Source organism: Bos taurus, unplaced genomic scaffold, assembly GCF_002263795.3.
Source record: "Bos taurus isolate L1 Dominette 01449 registration number 42190680 breed Hereford unplaced genomic scaffold, ARS-UCD2.0 Leftover_ScbfJmS_342, whole genome shotgun sequence".
Classification (NCBI taxonomy): Eukaryota; Metazoa; Chordata; class Mammalia; order Artiodactyla; family Bovidae; genus Bos; species Bos taurus.
Genome location: NW_020191655.1, coordinates 1 through 17,513, shown reverse-complemented (window position 1 = coordinate 17,513; position 17,513 = coordinate 1). Strand labels below are relative to the sequence as shown.

General features: G+C 45.0%; 1 pseudogene; it reads right to left on the bottom strand.

Moving 5' to 3' along the window:
- Positions 1 to 9,096: 9,096 nt before the first annotated feature.
- Positions 9,097 to 11,309, bottom strand: LOC786046 (intelectin-2-like; annotated as a pseudogene).
- Positions 11,310 to 17,513: the final 6,204 nt, after the last annotated feature.

The following is a 17,513-nucleotide window of genomic DNA, read 5'->3' as shown; positions in this document are numbered from 1 at the left end:
AAGCTACAGAAATCAAGGAAATGGGTAGTCTCAACTACCCAACTTTTTTCCTACAGAATCTAAATAATAGTCACATTTTCTTCATTATGTTTCCTTTGAGAGCTTGATTTGACTAGCCAATAACAATATGGTAGGAAAAATTAATGAGAAAAACTTTCCCTTGCTCCTCAGTCTTACTCAGGATTTGCCTAGAAAGAGGGGCAAACTTGTGTTCTGGGACCTGAGACTAGAAGTTCCCAACTCAGAAAGTAAATCAAAAGTCACCAAAATAAGAGGCATTGTTTTAATACATCTTCCAGGTGTCAGTCAATTTGTAAAAAGAATTCAAAAAAACTTAAGAGTCATAAATGATGTAATTTATTCTCCTTTCCTTGTTGGAGAAAATGGAAACATTTTTCCATCCCTGAGTTTCTGGGCTTAGGAACTGGGTTCCACGTCTCATACACTCAGGTCTCAGCGGTAGAACAGGAGCACAGCTGCCTCAGTGATCTCCCGGCTGGAACTGCAACCCCGGTGAGTTCCGTATCCATCCCAGTCAAAGGAAGAGAAATCCCCACACTGCACAGGATCAGACTCTGGGAAGAATCCTCCTCCACCGATGCAGTGCTGGGGGGCAGGGAGAAGACACAGTGAGGGGTTGGCTGTGGACACCACGGAGATCTTAATCTTTAAATCCCCTGGAATCTTTGGTCCTCCTCCTACTTGCCTAGACCACTCCCCTGCCAGAAATCCTCCCTCCAGTGGACTCTGAAATCATGTTCTTTCCTGAATTCCTTTCTACCTTGCTTCATCTTTATTCTCAGGCCTTTTACCGCACCCTTTTCCCTCAACTGATTCTCCCAAATGCTATTCCCCACGGTTCTGGCCACACCAGTCTCCTGATGATGGCTCATCTTCTCCCATGACTTTTGTTAGTATCAGCATAATCATACATTGTCAAGAAACTCCTAAATCTCGGAAGTCAGGTCCATATTTTCTGAGCTTGAAACCCCATAGGCAACTGCAGCCGCATGTCTCCATCTACATATCTCTAGATCTAACACTCCAGTTGAGCAAAACAAAACTAATTCTTTCTCTTACTGGCCTTGAACACCCTGGCTTTGGTCCTCAGCATTTCACATCTGCATCTTTACACCTGCCTCACTACCTCCTTGCCCCTAATTTCCCTGCTCTTGGATCCATGTCCTCCACCTGGCTATATATCATTATAGAAACATCAAAACTGATCAGGTCACTCCTATGTTCAAAATCCTCTGAGGAGTCACATCTTCTACAACATGAAATCTACATCCTGGACAGAATGGAAAAGTCCCTGCTTACCCTGCTTCCTGTAGGTATTTCCAGCTTCGTCTCCTGCTTCTACCTAAATGCACGAGATGCTCCAAAAGCAAACAACAGCAGGGGCCTTTCAACATCCCCATTGGTCTCTCAAACACCAGTGATTCTGAAAATGTTAGTCACTCATGCTAGACAGGCATCTTTCTGCCCTTGTTACTTGCTGAGCTCTACACACAGCTTTTGAGATTCAACAAAAATGTCCCCAACTTGGAGAATCAGCTATGTGCCATCATTAGAGGTAGAAGCTCCTACATTTTGTTCCCCAGGCCCCTTGTTTATGTTGCTATCACAGGTGACACCACATTGCAACCGTGCACTTCTGTCTCCATCCCACTCAGTCTGATTTCCTTAAAATGACTGTCAGCTGTGCATGTCTAATATCGAGCACTTTGTGGGTGCTCTATCATGTATTTTTATGGAATCAGTGCTTGCAAGGGTACATGCAAATGAGCACTAATGAACACGATAAGGCTCCATGGAAGCCAATGTAGGGGGCGACAGGTCCCACCCCACTCCCAGGGCCCACACCTGCTTTATCCTCAGAATTGTAACCTAAGGGCTCTTTCATGAAGACACAGTTGTCTCACTTTGACTGACAAATGGGCAAACATATTTGAGGGGGGACATGAAGACGTCCTTCAGGGTCACATTTCTTAGATTGACAGGCAAGAAATGAAAAGGGCCTAATTGAATGTTCTCCCCCTTATATTTCTGACACCCTCTTCTTCTTGCCCCTCCAGTCACAAAATACCCATCAAAGACAGTCTCCAGCCAACACGCCTATGGTGTTCTCTTCTACAAGACTGGAAAAACAACAAACACCTAAAGCTTCTAGAATTTACTAAGAATATTTGAGAATGTCTTTGTGACCTCAACAAACAGAAATACTTCTTAAACACAACATAAAAATGCTAATCATATATGAGAATATACCTAAATTGAACTTCAATACAGTAAATTATGTCCAGTGGTCAAAAGGAATAAACTTTCAGTTCATTTTTCCTGTTCATGCCACACATGTTACAGATCTCAGGTCCCCAACTAGGGATCCAGTTGGGCCCCCTACAGTGGGAAATTGATCTTCAAACCATCAGGAATATAAATAAGAAGATGCAGGCAGCAGATCAGCGCCATGATGGACTCTTGGCTCCAGGGTGGGGGATCAGCTCCAGGATGGCCAGCGGCAGAGGTGAAGGCAAGTGCCCTCTGCTCCTGGGAGTCCTCCAGCATCAGCTCCAGCCTTCTCCGGACCCACTTCCCCACTACTTCAGAAGGGCCTTTGCCTCAACTCCCAGCCACGTACTGACCGACGTCTGATGGCCCATGAAGGTTTAAACGTTCAATGTGGACTAGCAGTAGGACGGCCAGGGCACTAAGCATGTCATCCAGCTACACTGAGAGGCTAAAGCGCATGTCCCTGCTAATTAGCGTCTGAAAAACGTGGTCCACTGGAGAAGGGAATGGCAAACCACTTCGGTAACTTGCCTTGAGAACACCATGAGCAGTATGAAAAGGCAAAAAGACATAACACTGAAAGATGAACCACCCCCACCCCCCTACCCCCGCCTAAGGTCAGTAGCTGGCCAATATACTATTGAGAAGATGGAGAAATAGCTCCAGAAAGAATGAAGAGGCTGAGCCAAGGCGGAATGACACCCAGTTGTGGTTGTATCTGGTGATGAAGGCAAAGCTCAACGCTGTAAAGAACAACATTGCATAGGAAGCAGAAATGTTAGGTCCATGTGGTCAAACAGGAGATGACAAGAGTGAACATGGACATTTTAGGAATCAGTGAACTAAAATGGACGGGAATGTTGCTGCTGCTGCTGCTAAGTCGCTTCAGTCTTGTCCGACTCTGTGGGACCCCATAGACGGCAGCCCAACAGGCTCCCCCGTCCCTGGGATTCTCCAGGCAAGAACACTGGAGTGGGTTGCCATTTCCTTCTCCAATGCATGAAAGTGAAAAGTGAAAGTGAGGTCGCTCAGTCGTGTCTGACTCCTAGTGACCCCATGGACTGCAGCCTACCAGGCTCTTCCATCCATGGGATTTTCCAGGCAAGAGTACTGGAGTGGGGTGCCATTGCCTTCTCCAATGGACAGGAATAGGAGAATTTAATTTAGATGACCATTATATCTACTACTGTGGGTAAGAATCCCTTAGAAGAAATAGAATAGACCTCAGAGTAAACAGAAGAGTCTGAAATGCAGTACTCAGGTGCAATCTCAAAAATGACAGAATGATCTCATTTCATTTGCAAGGCAATTCATTCAGCATCGCGGCAATCCACGTCTATCTTCCAACCACTAAGAAGAAGCTGAAGTTGAATGATTCTATGAAGACCTACAAGACTTCCTAAAACTAAAACCAAAAAAAGATGTCTTTTTCATCATGGGGACTGGAATGCAAACGTAGGAAGTCAAGAGATACCTGCAATAATAGGCAAGTTTGGCTTTGGAGTACAAAATGAAGCAGGGCAAAGCCTAACAGAGTTTTCCCAAGGGAGCGCACTCATCATAGCAAACACTCTCTTCCAACAACACAAGAGACAACTCTGCACGTGGACATCACCCGATGGTCAGTACCAAAATCAGACTGATTATCTTCTTTGCAGCCAAAGGTGGAGAAGTTCTATACACTCAGCAAAAACAAGACCTGGAGCTGATCATGATCAGATCATGAGCTCCTTATTGCAAACTTCAGGCTCAAATTGAAGAAGGAGGGAAAACAACTAGGCCATTCAGGTATGACCTAAATCAAATCCTTTATGACTATACAGCAGAAGTGACAAACAAATTCAAGGAATTAGATCTGATAGAGTGCCTGAAGAACTATGGATGGAGGTTCATAACCTTTACCAGAAGTGGTGACCAAAACCATCCCAAAGAAAAAGAAATGCAAAGGCAAAATGGTTGTCTGAGAAGCCCTTCCAAATAGCTGAGAAGAGAAGAGAAACAAAACGCAAAGGAGAAAAGGAAAGATATACCCATTTGAATGCAGAGTTCCAAAGAATAGCAAGGAGAGATATAAAGCCTTAAGGGACTTAGGAAGCATTACTACAGACAAAGTTGGAGGTGATGGAATTCCTACTGACCTATTTCATATCCTAAAAGATGATGCTGTTAAACTGCTGCACTCATTATACCAGCAAATTTGGAAAATTCAGCAGTGGCCACGGGACTGAAAAGGTGAGTTTTCATTCGAATCCCAAAGAAAGGCAGTGCCAAAGAATGTTCAAATTACCATACAATTACATTCATTTCACATGCCAGCAAGATACGCTCAAAATCCTTCAAGTTAGGCTTCAGCAGTATGAGAACTGAGAACTTCCAGAGATGTACAAGCTGGGTTTAGAGAAGGCAGAAGAACCAGAGATCAAATTGCCAACATATGCTGGATCATAGAAAGCAAGGCAATTAAAAAAAAAAAAATCTATGCTGCTTCATTGACTATGCTAAAGCCTTTGACTGTGGATCACAACAAACTGAAATATTCTTAATGAAATGGGAACACCAGACCACCTTACCTGCCTCCTGAGAAACCTGTATGCAGGGCAAAAAGCCACAGTTAGAACTGGACATGGAACAATGGAATGGTTCAAAATTGGGAAAGAGGTACATCAAGGCTGTATGTTGTCACCCTGCTTATTTAAGTTATACAGAGAGTACATCATGAAAATGCAAGCCTAGATAAAGCACAAGCTGGAATCAATATTGCCAGAAGAAATGTCAACAAACTCAGATATACAGATGATACAACTTTAATGGCAGAAAGTGAAGAGGGACTAAAGAGCCTCTTGATGAAGGGGAAAGAGGAGAGTGGAAAAACTGGCTTAAAACTCAACATTCAGAAAACAAAGACCATGGCATCTGATCCTACCACTTGATGGCAAATAGAAGGGAAAATGTGGAAACAATGTCAGATTTCATTTTCTTGGACTCCATAATCACTACAGACAGTGACAGCAGCCACAAAATTAAAAGACGCTTGCTCCTTGGAAGAAAACCTATGACAAACCTAGACAGTGTGTTAAAAAGCAGAGGATCGCTTTGCCGACAAAGGTCCCTGTAGTCAAAGCTGTGGTTTTTCCAGTAGTCATTTATGGATGTGAGAGGTGTACTATAAAGAAGGCTGAGAAGCAAAGAATTGATGCTTTTGAACTGTGATGCTGGAGAAGACTTTTGAGAGTCCCTTGGACAGTAAGGAGAGCAAAGCACTCAGTCCTAAAGGCAATCAACCCTGAATTTTCATTGAAAGGATTGGTGCTGAAGCTGAAGCTCCAATACTTTGGCCACCTAATGCAAAGACCTGACTCACTGGGAAAGACCCTGATGCTGGTAAAGATTGAGGGCAAGAGGAGAAGGGGTCAACAGAGGATGAGCTGGTTGGATGGCACCACTGACTCAATGGACATGAACTTGAGCAAACTCTGAGAGATAGTGAAAGACAGGGAAGCCTGGCATGCTGCACTTCATGGGGTCACAAAGAGAGGGACATGACTTAGCAACTGAGCAACAACAACAGTGGAGTTCCAGAGTCCTAATCACTGAACCATCAGTGATGTTCCAGAATTTCATGTATAAAGTAAGTCCTGGGGGTGTAAGGTACAGTATGGTGACACTAGTCATAAGACTATACTATACATTGAAAAGTTACTCAGAAAGTAGATGTTAAAACTTCTCATCACAAGAAAAAAGAATTTGCAACTGTGAGTAGTGCTGGGTGTTAGCTAGACTTGTTACAGTGATCATTTCATAATATATAAAAATATAGAATCACTATGCCATATACCAGAAACTATTATAATGTTATAGATCAACTCAATCTCGATTAAAAAATAATAGCTAAAAAAAATAATAATAGCTACAATTTAAAAATTATGTCTACAAAATGCCAGAAAAGAGTAAAAATGCAAGCCACATCAAACACCCCAGACAGGTACACACACACACACACACACACAAGCCATGGGTCTTCCCCAAACTCACGTGCTCAGTGTTTCAGCCAGTGACTCTCATCCCAGCACACAGGGCATGGGCTGCCCTCTCATTGTTAAACACCCTGAACTGGACAAATCCTGCAACAAATTCTTCTGGAAAAGAAGAGGCAGAGAAAAGGCCAAGGATTCAAAGGACGAACTGGAAATATCTTCCCTTTGACCAGCCCAGGAATTCCCTAAATCAACAGGTCAGCCTACAGCCAATCTGTGGGCAAAGATCCCAGCACTTTTCGACAGTGGCTGCTGCACCCTGGCCTTGAAAAAGGAAAGAAGAGACCCTCCCTCCATCTGGGGCAAGAAGACCAAGGCTCAGGCTCACAAAAGTCACTTGTCTGTCTAAGGCTCATAGGAGAAATGAGATCCACTGACAGATCAGCAAGAAGACCTCCAGAGGTTCGGCAGGAATAAGCAATGATCAGAAGCAGCCATCGGTCTCTGCTGGCACACTTCTCATCCAATTACCGGGACTTTAAAGGAAAATGACTCTTATTTTCCCTCCAAAGACAAGTTCTGTGGCTTTATCATGCTTAAAAGGTCTTCTTACAATAATAGCTATCCATCATAACAAAAACAAATTTTTCTCATTACTTTGCAAGTTCTGCTCACCTGTGCACATTAATTAGCTCTTAACTATTGTAAGATTCTTACAGTGACTCAGGAAACTCAAACCAGGGCTCTGTGACATCCTAGAAGGGTAGAATGGGGTGGGAGGTTCAACAGTAAGGGGACATATGTATACCTATGGTTGATTCATGTTGATGTATGGCAGAAACCAACACAATATGGCATTGGTTTAAAATAAATAAACAAACTAAGGGGAAATTAGAAATAAATAAACTAAGGGGGAAAAAGAATCAAACAGGGTTATTAGTTAAGAAGCCTGAGCTTATAGTTTTTTCGTGATGGTTACATAACAAAAATTCATGTCACATTCCTAGAAAACAGCTTGGCATATTGTACATGTTTAATAAATGCTAAGGATCATTAGAGTTACAAAAGATCACTCCTGGGTGTTCTTTGGAAGGAATGATGAAACTCCAGTACTTTGGCCACCTCATGCGAAGAGTTGACTCATTGGAAAAGACTCTGATGCTGGGAGGGATTGGAGGCAGGAGGAGAAGGGGATGAGAGAGAATGAGACGGCTGGATGGCATCACTGACTCGATGGACGTGAGTTTGAGTGAACTCCGGGAGTTGGTGATGGACAGGGACGCCTGGCATGCTGCAATTCATGGGGTCGCAAAGAGTCGGACACGACTGAGTGACTGAACTGAACTGAACTGAAGGATCATAAAGTTTTCTTTTTTTTTTTTTCTTTTTTTTTAATTTTATTTTATTTTTAAACTTTACAATATTGATTGGTTCTGCCATATATCGAAATGAATCCACCACACGCATACATGTGTTCCCCATCCTGAACCCTCCTCCCTCCTACCTCCTCCCTCCCCATACCATCCCTCTGGGTCGTCCCATTGCACCAGCCCCAAGCATCCAGTATCATGCATCGAACCTGGACTGGTGACTAGTTTCATATATGATATTATACATATTTCAATGCCATTCTCCCAAATCATCTCACCCTCTCCCTCTCCCACAGAATCCAAAAGACTGTTCTATACATCAGTGTCTCTTTTGCTGTCTCGTATACAGGGATATTGTTACCATCTTTCTAAATTCCATATATATGCGTTAGTATACTGTATTGGTGTTTTTCTTTCTGGCTTACTTCACTCTGTATAATAGGCTCCAGTTTCATCCACCTCATTAAAACTGATTCATTAACTTTTCTTATTTACACTTTCCCCGAGAGTGCAGAGAAGGGTTGACAACCGGGCTTTGGAAGCAGATACTCACCCTTACCACATGGTGAGTAATAAGATGCAGTTTTGTCGGCATCGCCAAAGTCATACACAACAGGAATGGCTGGGCCGTTGTCAGCCCAGCAATTCCCTGCTCCGTATTTCACTGGGTATTTCTGCAGGGACCCAAAGTACAGATTGTGGAAGACAACAGAGATACTGCCATTCTGGGCAGTAAAGGCTTTAATACCCTCATGTGGCATTATTCAGGAATCAGTATGAATAATACTGGTGTATTTCCCCCCTGCCACCCATAGCTAGGACCGTAACCAGCCTCAAGACCCCTATCCTTTTCACTCTCTACCCGCCCCCAATCCTCTCCCCTAGGCTTCTTCCCCTGCCTGGCTCACAGTTCCTCTGAAAGAGGCGGCACACTGGTTCATAGTGACGCAGAGGTAGTAGAAAGCCAAGCAGAGGCCCTCAGTGATATGGACAGAGCAGACTTACTCCCCATCCCAAACACCTGACTCTCAGCTCACCAAAGGTAGTGCCCCCACCCCCAGCCAGCAGCGCCAGGTACCTGGTAGAGTCCAAACAGATTGTGCCCCAGGCTCTGGAAGAAGCCAGTGTTGGTGTGGTACCTCAGCAGGGAGCTTTTCCTCCAGTGCTGCAGGGGGGACTTGTTGGGCACATGCCAGATGCCCAGGTCCTGGGCCTGGATGTCATAGTAGCCAGGGTTCTGCAGAGGGACACACACTCAGCCTGACCAGTCAAGAAGGTGCCACCAGCCAAAGACCCACACACGCAGTCCTCAGTGCAGCTGAGAGCTCAGGTCTCCAGGGAACAGGTGCCCAGCAGTGCCCAGAACCCCACCTCCCTCCAGCAGACGACGAGACCCCACCACACAAACAACCTTGGGGAGAGGAATTTGTCATTCAAGACATGGACTTCCGTCTTTATTCTTCTCCAGCCCCACCGCCACATCCCCATCTCCCACCCTCCCTTCCACATGCTCTGCTCCAGCCACACTCAGCTCCCACCCTTTCCCACCTGGGTGCTCAGTACCTTGTAGTCATCGCTGGTGGCGGCCTCTGCAGACCCAAACGTGTTGTAGTTGGCCCAGTTGCCGTCGCCCTCTGGGTAGTCAGCCCTGTTGTCCTGCTGACTGGACCAGCGATCGCCCACTGTGCATTCCCACGCATGTTGTTCTCATGGACGCTGGCCACCAGGGTCCAGCCACCACCCCCAGAGGTCATGTCACAGAAGGTCTGGTAGACGACACCATTCTCAGTGCGGAGGTGATACAGGCCATCTACAGAGGGAACCAGTCAGAGACCCCCTGTCTGAGAGCACAGGGTCCATCTAAGACTCACAACCAGAAAGACTCTGGGAAGTCAGAAATGTATCCTGAAGTCTCCCACACATATCTGCTTGTTGAGGACAATTCTCTGTGGACACTGACTGCCTTTGTTCCACGCTACCTTTTCAAAGACTTTGTAGAGCGAACATCCTAGGAGACAGAGATGGTATCTCCCTTGGGATAGAGCCTTCTCGTGGCCAGAAGAGGCCAGAAATCACACCTGACCACATCTCAAGGCTACATCAGGGTGTGGCCTCTTCAACTCAGAGGTAAGGGCAGGCATGGTCACTGCCCATTATATGAGTTTCAGATTCCCTAACTGCACAGTTCTTCCTTGTACTCAGCCCCAGAGAAAATAAACTGTCTTATCCAAAAAGGCCTACATTTGTTTGATGAACCCAATTTATGAGCCACTTGGCAAACTACATGGGAAGATATCTCCTGGCCCTTTCACATCACTGGGATGGGATGGGACCCAGAACACCAGCACAGGGAAAGGCTGATGCTCTGGCTACTTCTGTGATTGTGAGGAATAAAGCTCTATGTCTCTGCCTCTGGAGGCTCATGTTTTCTACCAGAATCTATGATACTAGGGCAGAACTAACTTCTTAGCCGACAAGCAGGGAAAAATCTTACACTCACTGGAGCTACAGCCATCATGCTAAGACTCACCAGAAACACCACCTTCTCCCTGTGTTCAGAAGATCATGTCTCTGACAACTAGGCTGGACCCCAAAGCCTCAAAATTCCCAATAGAAATCTCCTAGGCTGGAAGCTGGAGTCAGAGCAGACAGGAGTGGTAGGCACACCCCCTCTTGATCTCCATGACCAAGATCTGTTTAGCTAAAAAGTCATTAAAAGGAAAGGATGCTGAGTTGGGTTATTACTCACCAGCTGCTTTATGGCAACTTTCTTTGATTTCCTTGCAGCTTCTTGGAAGGAAAGACAGGTAAGGAGCACAGGTTTCCTCCTCCCAAAACTTCTCAACAGCAAGTGTCCCTGCTAGAGGATGTGAGGATAATTCTCAGTCTCATGCCGCTCACACCAGCCTTCCTGGCCATTAGCTCCTAGCCCCTTCCCACCTCACAGGCTCATCACTAGGCTGTGAGGCCCCTAAGGTCAGGATTCTCTCCGCTAAGAATAGCTGACCACAATCTAGTACATACTCAACACTTGCATTCTTCTCCACAACCAATTAAACACAAAAACTCTCATTATGCCTACTGTGATAAATGGAATCGTGAGGATGAAGACTAGGGAAGGATGTTCCCTGGACACAGCCCTGACCACCAAGCACCCTCTGGGAACCCCAAGGCCAAGGCCATAGGAGCAGGAGCAGCTAGAAGGAAGCCCAGTCTTCACCACCATGGCTCCCCTGAGCCCCCTCAACCGCACAGAGGCACAGATGGAGCCCCAGGACAGGCCTTAGCTTCAGACCAAACATCCAGAGACACCAGCAATCAGCACTCTGGCCACAGCTCAATTTGGCTGCAAAGTGTGGCTTCTCTGCATCTCCATGACTCCCCCTCTAGTCCAGGACTTCAGCATCCAACCTGGTTCTACTCTCTCTGCTCCACTGCACATCTGAGCTGATGAAACTGCTGCTCCTGAGTGACTTACCTGCACTCGGCCCTCTGGTGGCCACAGCCAGGAACAGCAGGAAGTAAAACCTGACTCCTGTCCCCTAAGTAGAAAGGACATGCACAAGGTCATTGGCTGGTTCATCCTTTCTCTCCCTTCCATCCTTTCTCTTTGAACTCTCTGAGTAAGGAAAACTCAAACGGAAAGTGATGGGATTATGGCGGTCTGGACCTCCTGGAACAGACCCCACCCCAGTCAACCCTTCAAATCCTTAAGGGGCCACAGTCTCCTTTCTCTCAAACTCCCCATCCTTAAGGCCAGGACCAGACCTGAGCTGGCATTGTGGCTCCCCACACACTGGGATCCTGTCTCAGACTCAGCACAGGGAGCTAGCTCTCTGCTTCCTTCCTCAAAGGTGCCAGGAGCTGAGAGCGCCCAACCAGGAGGAGTCTCAGAGCTCCTGGGTCTGCAGGGAGGTCTGAGGTACTTAAAGTGCTGAGCATATGGGCCCCGCCCATCCCAGCCTACTTTGGGCTGCAGGCCGCACCCTCGAGCATTCTTCCTTGAAGCTTCCTGAGCCTCAGGCCCTGGAGAAGGAAATGGACCCCACTCCAGTACTCTTGCCTGGAAAACTCATGGACAGAGGAGCCTGGTGGGCTGCAGTCCATGTGGTCGCTAGGAGTCAGACACGACTGAGCGACTTCACTTTCACTCTTCACTTTCATGCATTGGAGAAGGAAATGGCAACCCACTCCAGTATTCCTGCCTGCAGAATCCCAGGGATGGGGGAGCCTGGTGGGCTGCCGTCTATGGGGTCGAACAGAGTCGGACATGACTGAAGCGACTTAGCAGCAGCAGAACCTCAGGCCCAGGCAAGGAGAAGGAATGTGTGGCTGGCTGGAGGGGCAGGAGGCAGCACTCCTGGGCACACAGGTGACACTCACACAGGGCTCCCTTCCATAACAGGCTCTGGGGATGGACGGGACCTCACGGTTCTCCCCTGCAGCCTGTCCTGCTCCCACCTCAGTCAGATGCTCCAGGGCCTCACACACCTCTGTCAAGTCATCATCCTTCCAGTCTCTCCTGAAACTTCACCATGAAGCCGTCCCTGACACCCCCACCCCCTGGATAAGCTGAAGGACACTCTCCTGTCTTGCTATGGCCTTTTTCCAACCCCTAATTATATGATGTCACACTGTCGTGTCATTCTTGTATTTATTTGGAGTTAGAAATAATTGAAAATTTACAGAATATTGTAAAAATAAAAACAGTTCATAAACACAAATATAGCCTTTACCTAGATCCACCTGCTGTTTGTGTTTCACCCTATTTACTTTATCATGTATACCCTCTCTCTATATTCACACACAAACTTACACAACACTTTTTCTGGGCAAATTGAGGGTAAGTTACATACATGAAGGCTCTTTCCCACAGATAAGTTTGTATTTTATTAACAGAGATATCTCATATATAACCACAGTGCAATTATCGTTCACACTTCTCAGTGTAGCAGTGTAACTTGCTGGGGTCCACCAGCCTGGGAGTTCCACTCAGCTCAACTGGCATCCATAGTAAACTGAAATTCCTCTGGCTTTTATTCCCTCCCATTATTAGATTTCTTGGCCACATTTGAAGCCCATAACCCCCAGGGTACACCTGCTTACAATGTTCTACATCTCCATTGCACACCCACGCCAGCCCAACTCCTCTCAGCACTGTCCACTGCCCACACTCTGGCTGACCACTGACCCTGCGATACCTCATTTCCGCCACCCCTGCTGCTGGGGCTGCTCTGGGGAATCAGTTGCTGGTGCTCAGGACATTACTTTCTGTCCTTCCTGGGCCTCCAGCAGCATATCTCTTTGCTGTCCAAGATACAGGAGCCATCATGCTTCTTCAGTGCAGAGGAAGGCAAATGCCTTACACACATACAAACCACTATCTAATCCAAGGCCTGGAATGTTATTAATAACTTACCCGTGCACTCTACTGCATCACAACCATCTGAATTTGTTTTCAGAGAGGACAAGGTTGGAGAGAGAGATGGAGAGAGGACTGACCTGTCTCCCATACATCTCTGCTGTTTGCTACAGCCATAGGGAAATGACCACTAATACCACTTAATCAGGCAATTTCTCAGGTAGTCATTTGGGTTGTTCACTGTGATTAACTCCCTTTTTTTGGAGGCCCAGGAAAGACTGCCCCTCTCCTCTGTGAAGTTAAGTGGGCCATGGGACTTGTCCTAGCCAAGAAATGTGAGCAGAAAGGGTCAGTTTCAGGCTGACCCTGAAGGGCACAAGTCCACACCATCCTTTTTCCAGCCTCAGGAAATGACCCCATAAAATACAGGGCCCTGGCTTGGTGGTGTGTTTAGTCTGATGAGGAAACTAATCTTCGAGGTTGGAAGGATGGTGTTCTGTGCTCTGTTTTAAGGGAAATGCTGAATGTGCTGCCTGTGGTGTCTCAGGAGGTGTGAGATGTACAGACTGCACCGGGGCGTTGAAGGAAGACCTCAGGGAAACAACGTCAGCGCTGCGTGTCAGCTGCCTTGGTTCTGTATCACAGAGGGGAGGGTCTGGGAGAAAAACTGGTCTGTTTTGCAAGCAGAAATGAAAGCAATAACAGATTCTGGGTCTTTAGAAGGCAAACTGTGGAAAAATTCCATCATAAATCATCTTCAACAAGGGCACACACACATGCACACACATAATAGCTCCCAAACATTTTCCCATCTGCACCTCAGTAAAGAGCAAGGATTTTGCTATTTGGCATCTATGTGCAGGGCTTCCCTGGTGGCTCATACAGTGAAGAATCTGTCTGCTATGTGGGAGACCTGGGTTCGATCCCTGAGTTGGAAAGATCCCCTGGAGGAGTGTTTGGCAACCCACTCCAGTATTCTTGCCTGGAGAATCCCCTTGGACAGAGAAGTCTGATACCTACAGTTCACGGTGTCACAAACAGTCAGACACGGCTGACTGACTAAGCACAGCATATTCCAAGTAAAATAAGATGACTAGTTACACACACCCAACCTAGCAGCTGAGAAATGTTGCTGCTGCGTGATATCAAACTTTTAAATATCAAATTTGACTAGCAAAATTTGAGGGAATAAAGCCATACATTAGGGTTGAGTCACCTTCCAGATGTTCATTCTTTGGCCATCAACGCATGGTATCATCCTCCGCTGAATACCATTTCTAACATGAGACAAATTGAGAACACGTGGCCAAAGGCATATTCAGTGACCTCTACCAAAAGGATATGTAACTACTAGATGACACTTTAGAAAGTCCGAAAACCTCAGCCAAAGAAGGAAGGGTTGTAGTACAGGTTTGATATGTGCTGACATTCTGAAACAGAGTGTGCTTAATATCCAAAAGCCTAATATTTGGGGTATAATAACATGTATTACTGTCTTTTGAAAAACTATGAAATCTGAATTTATGTAACAGTATATATTTGAGGATCATTTTGCATTAATTTTTCAAACTGAATAATTCTACAGTCCTTTAAAAAATGTCACCATATCTATTCTCACTTAAAAGCCCATCCTGATTTTATCCCAGTAAGTACACTAGCATTTCAACCTTACAGAATATCACAGTGTACTGGGATACTGAAAGCTTCTTTTGTAAAGAAGGCTGAGAGCCAAAGAATTGACGCTTTTGAATTGTGGTGCTAGAAAAGACTTCTGAGAGTCCCTAGGACAGCACGGAGGTCACCAGTCAATCCTGAAGGAAATCAACCCTGAATGTTCATTGGAAGGGCTGATGCTGAACATGCAGGTCCAGTACCTTGGCCACTTGACGGGAACAGTGGACTCATTGGAAAAGACCCTGATGCTGGGAAAGATTAAAGGCAGAAAAGAGGGCAGCAGAGGATGAGATGGTTTAATAGCATCACCAACCCAATGGACATGAGTTTGAGCAAATTCTGGGAGATAGTGAGGGACAGGGAAGCATGGCTTGCTGTTGTCCACGGGGTTGCAAGAGTCAGACACAACTTAGTGACTGAACAGCAGCCACAATGGGGTACTGAAAGCTTGTTTTGTAGTCACAACATCCTGGTGGCAGACCCAGGTTTTAGACCTGCATGTAGTCTCTTCTTGCAGTTGCTAAATACTCTTACTCCCAGATGCCTCAGTTTTTTTCTTTTCTAATTAATCTGGATCTATTGAGTAATTCATTTCCTTGACATTCTCCAAATATAAAATATTAGCTTATAGACATGGGAAGCCATCAACACTTTCCTGGGAATTGCTATAAGAGAACAACAAATATTAGATTGCAATGTTATCAATTATATAATAAAGGCTTGCCTCAAAATTATGAAAATATATTTGAGGAAGTGGTTGATTCTGTCATAGGGAAAGGGAGATAAATCTTTTTTCTCAAAGAAATCATTGACTCCAGTGTATGAACAATATCAAATATTTAGATTATAAGGGAAATTTAAACTGAATCAAATATTCACAAAATGTCATCTAAAGATTGTGGCAGGTAATGATATTTCAATTGGTTGACATACAACATACGAAATTCTTTTCCCAAGAACTAGATATATTGAAGCTAAAGAAGTATATTTATTCCATGGTTATGGAGAAGGCAATGGCACCCCACTCCAGTACTCTTGCCTGGAAAATCTCATAGACGGAGCAGCCTGGTGGGCTGCAGTCTGTGGGGTCGTTGAGAGTCGGACACGACTGAGCAAATTCATTTTCACTTTTCACTTTCATGCATTGGAGAAGGAAATGGCAACCCACTCCAGTGTTCTTGCCTGGAGAATCCCAGGGACCGGGGAGCCTGGTGGGCTCTCGTTTATGGGGTCGTGCAGAGTCAGACACGACTAAAGTGACTTAGCAGCAGCATGGCCTTTCTATTTTGTTAGTGTTAAAATTCTTTCCACTTTGCTGTACACCTAAATTAACACAACAGTGTAGATCAACTATACTCCAATATAATTTTTCAATGTCTTTCTTGTAAAATGATATGGATCATAGATGTTCAGTTTTAGCTTAGTTCAGTTTAGTCTTAGTCTTTAACTGACAAATTCTGTAACTTTATATTGTTTCCCATGAAGTCAATGAATTTTATGTAAGTGGTAAGTTTATGATGTTGTGCTGAGCCTAATCTAGCCTGAGAAAACCAAAGTCTTCATCTCTATTGAGCAAATATTTGGGCAGGAGCACAACTAAGCTGTCCTCCTAAAAGACACAGAAGCAACCCTAGGGAATTTACAAAACAAGCCATAGTTCTCAACATGGCAGGGAACACTTCATTCCAACAAGCTCGTGGAAGGAGAGAAAGATAGGGGAAAGCTCCTTCACTCCTTAGAAGGAGAATTCAGGGGCTGTTACAGTTTTGTGAAAAGTCTCCCACCCCTTTCCCTTTGGGGTTACATGCTTATTATACAACTATCTCTTCTTTCAGTGATGTCCATCTTTGCTTTATGTATTTTGAAGGTCTGTTGTTAGTTGCATAAATGTTTATAATTGCTGTATCTTCTTGCCATGTTGAAACATTGTTAATATATAATGTACTTTGCCTCTTACAAATTTTTAAGTCTAATTTATCTGATAATACTATAGCATCCCTGCTCTCTTTTTATTCTCATTTTCATTGTTGTTGTTCAGTCACTCGGTCTTGTCCAACAAGACCCCATGGACTGCAGCAAGCCAGGCTTCCCTGTCCTTCACCATTTCCCAGAGATTGCTCAAACTCATGTCCATTGAGTCAGTGATGACATGCAAACATCTTGTCCTCTGTCGTTCCCTTCTCCTCCTGCCTTCGATCTTTCCCAGCATCGGGGTCTTTTTCAATGAGTCAGTTCTTTGCATCAGGTGGCCAAAGTATAGGAACTTCAGCTTCAGCATCAGTCCTTTCAATGAATATTCAGGGTTGATTTCCTTTAGGATGGACTGGTTGGATCCCTTGCAGTCCAAAGGGACTCCCAAGAGTCTTCTCCAACACTACAGTTCAAAAGCATCAATTCTTAACTTATCAGCTTTCTTTATGGTCCAACTCTCACATCCATACATGACTACTGGATAAACGATAGCCTTGATTAGATGGACCTTCATCTGCAAAGTAATGTCTCTGCATTTTAATATGCTGTCTAGATTGGTTATAGCTTTTTTGCTAAGGTGCAAGCATCTTTTAATTTCATGGCTGCAGTCACCATCTGCAATGATTTTGGAGCCCAAGAAAATAAAGTCTGTCATAGTTTCTTTTGTTTCCCCATCTATTTGCCAAGAAGTGATGGAATGGATGCCATGACCTTTGTTTTTAGAATGTTGAGTTTAAAGCCAGCTTTTTCACTCTCCTCTTTTACTTTCATCAAGAGGCTCTTTAGTTTCTCTTTGCTTTCTGCCATAAGAGTGATGTCATCTGTATACTGAGGTTATTGATATTTCTTCCAGCAGTCTTGACACCAGCT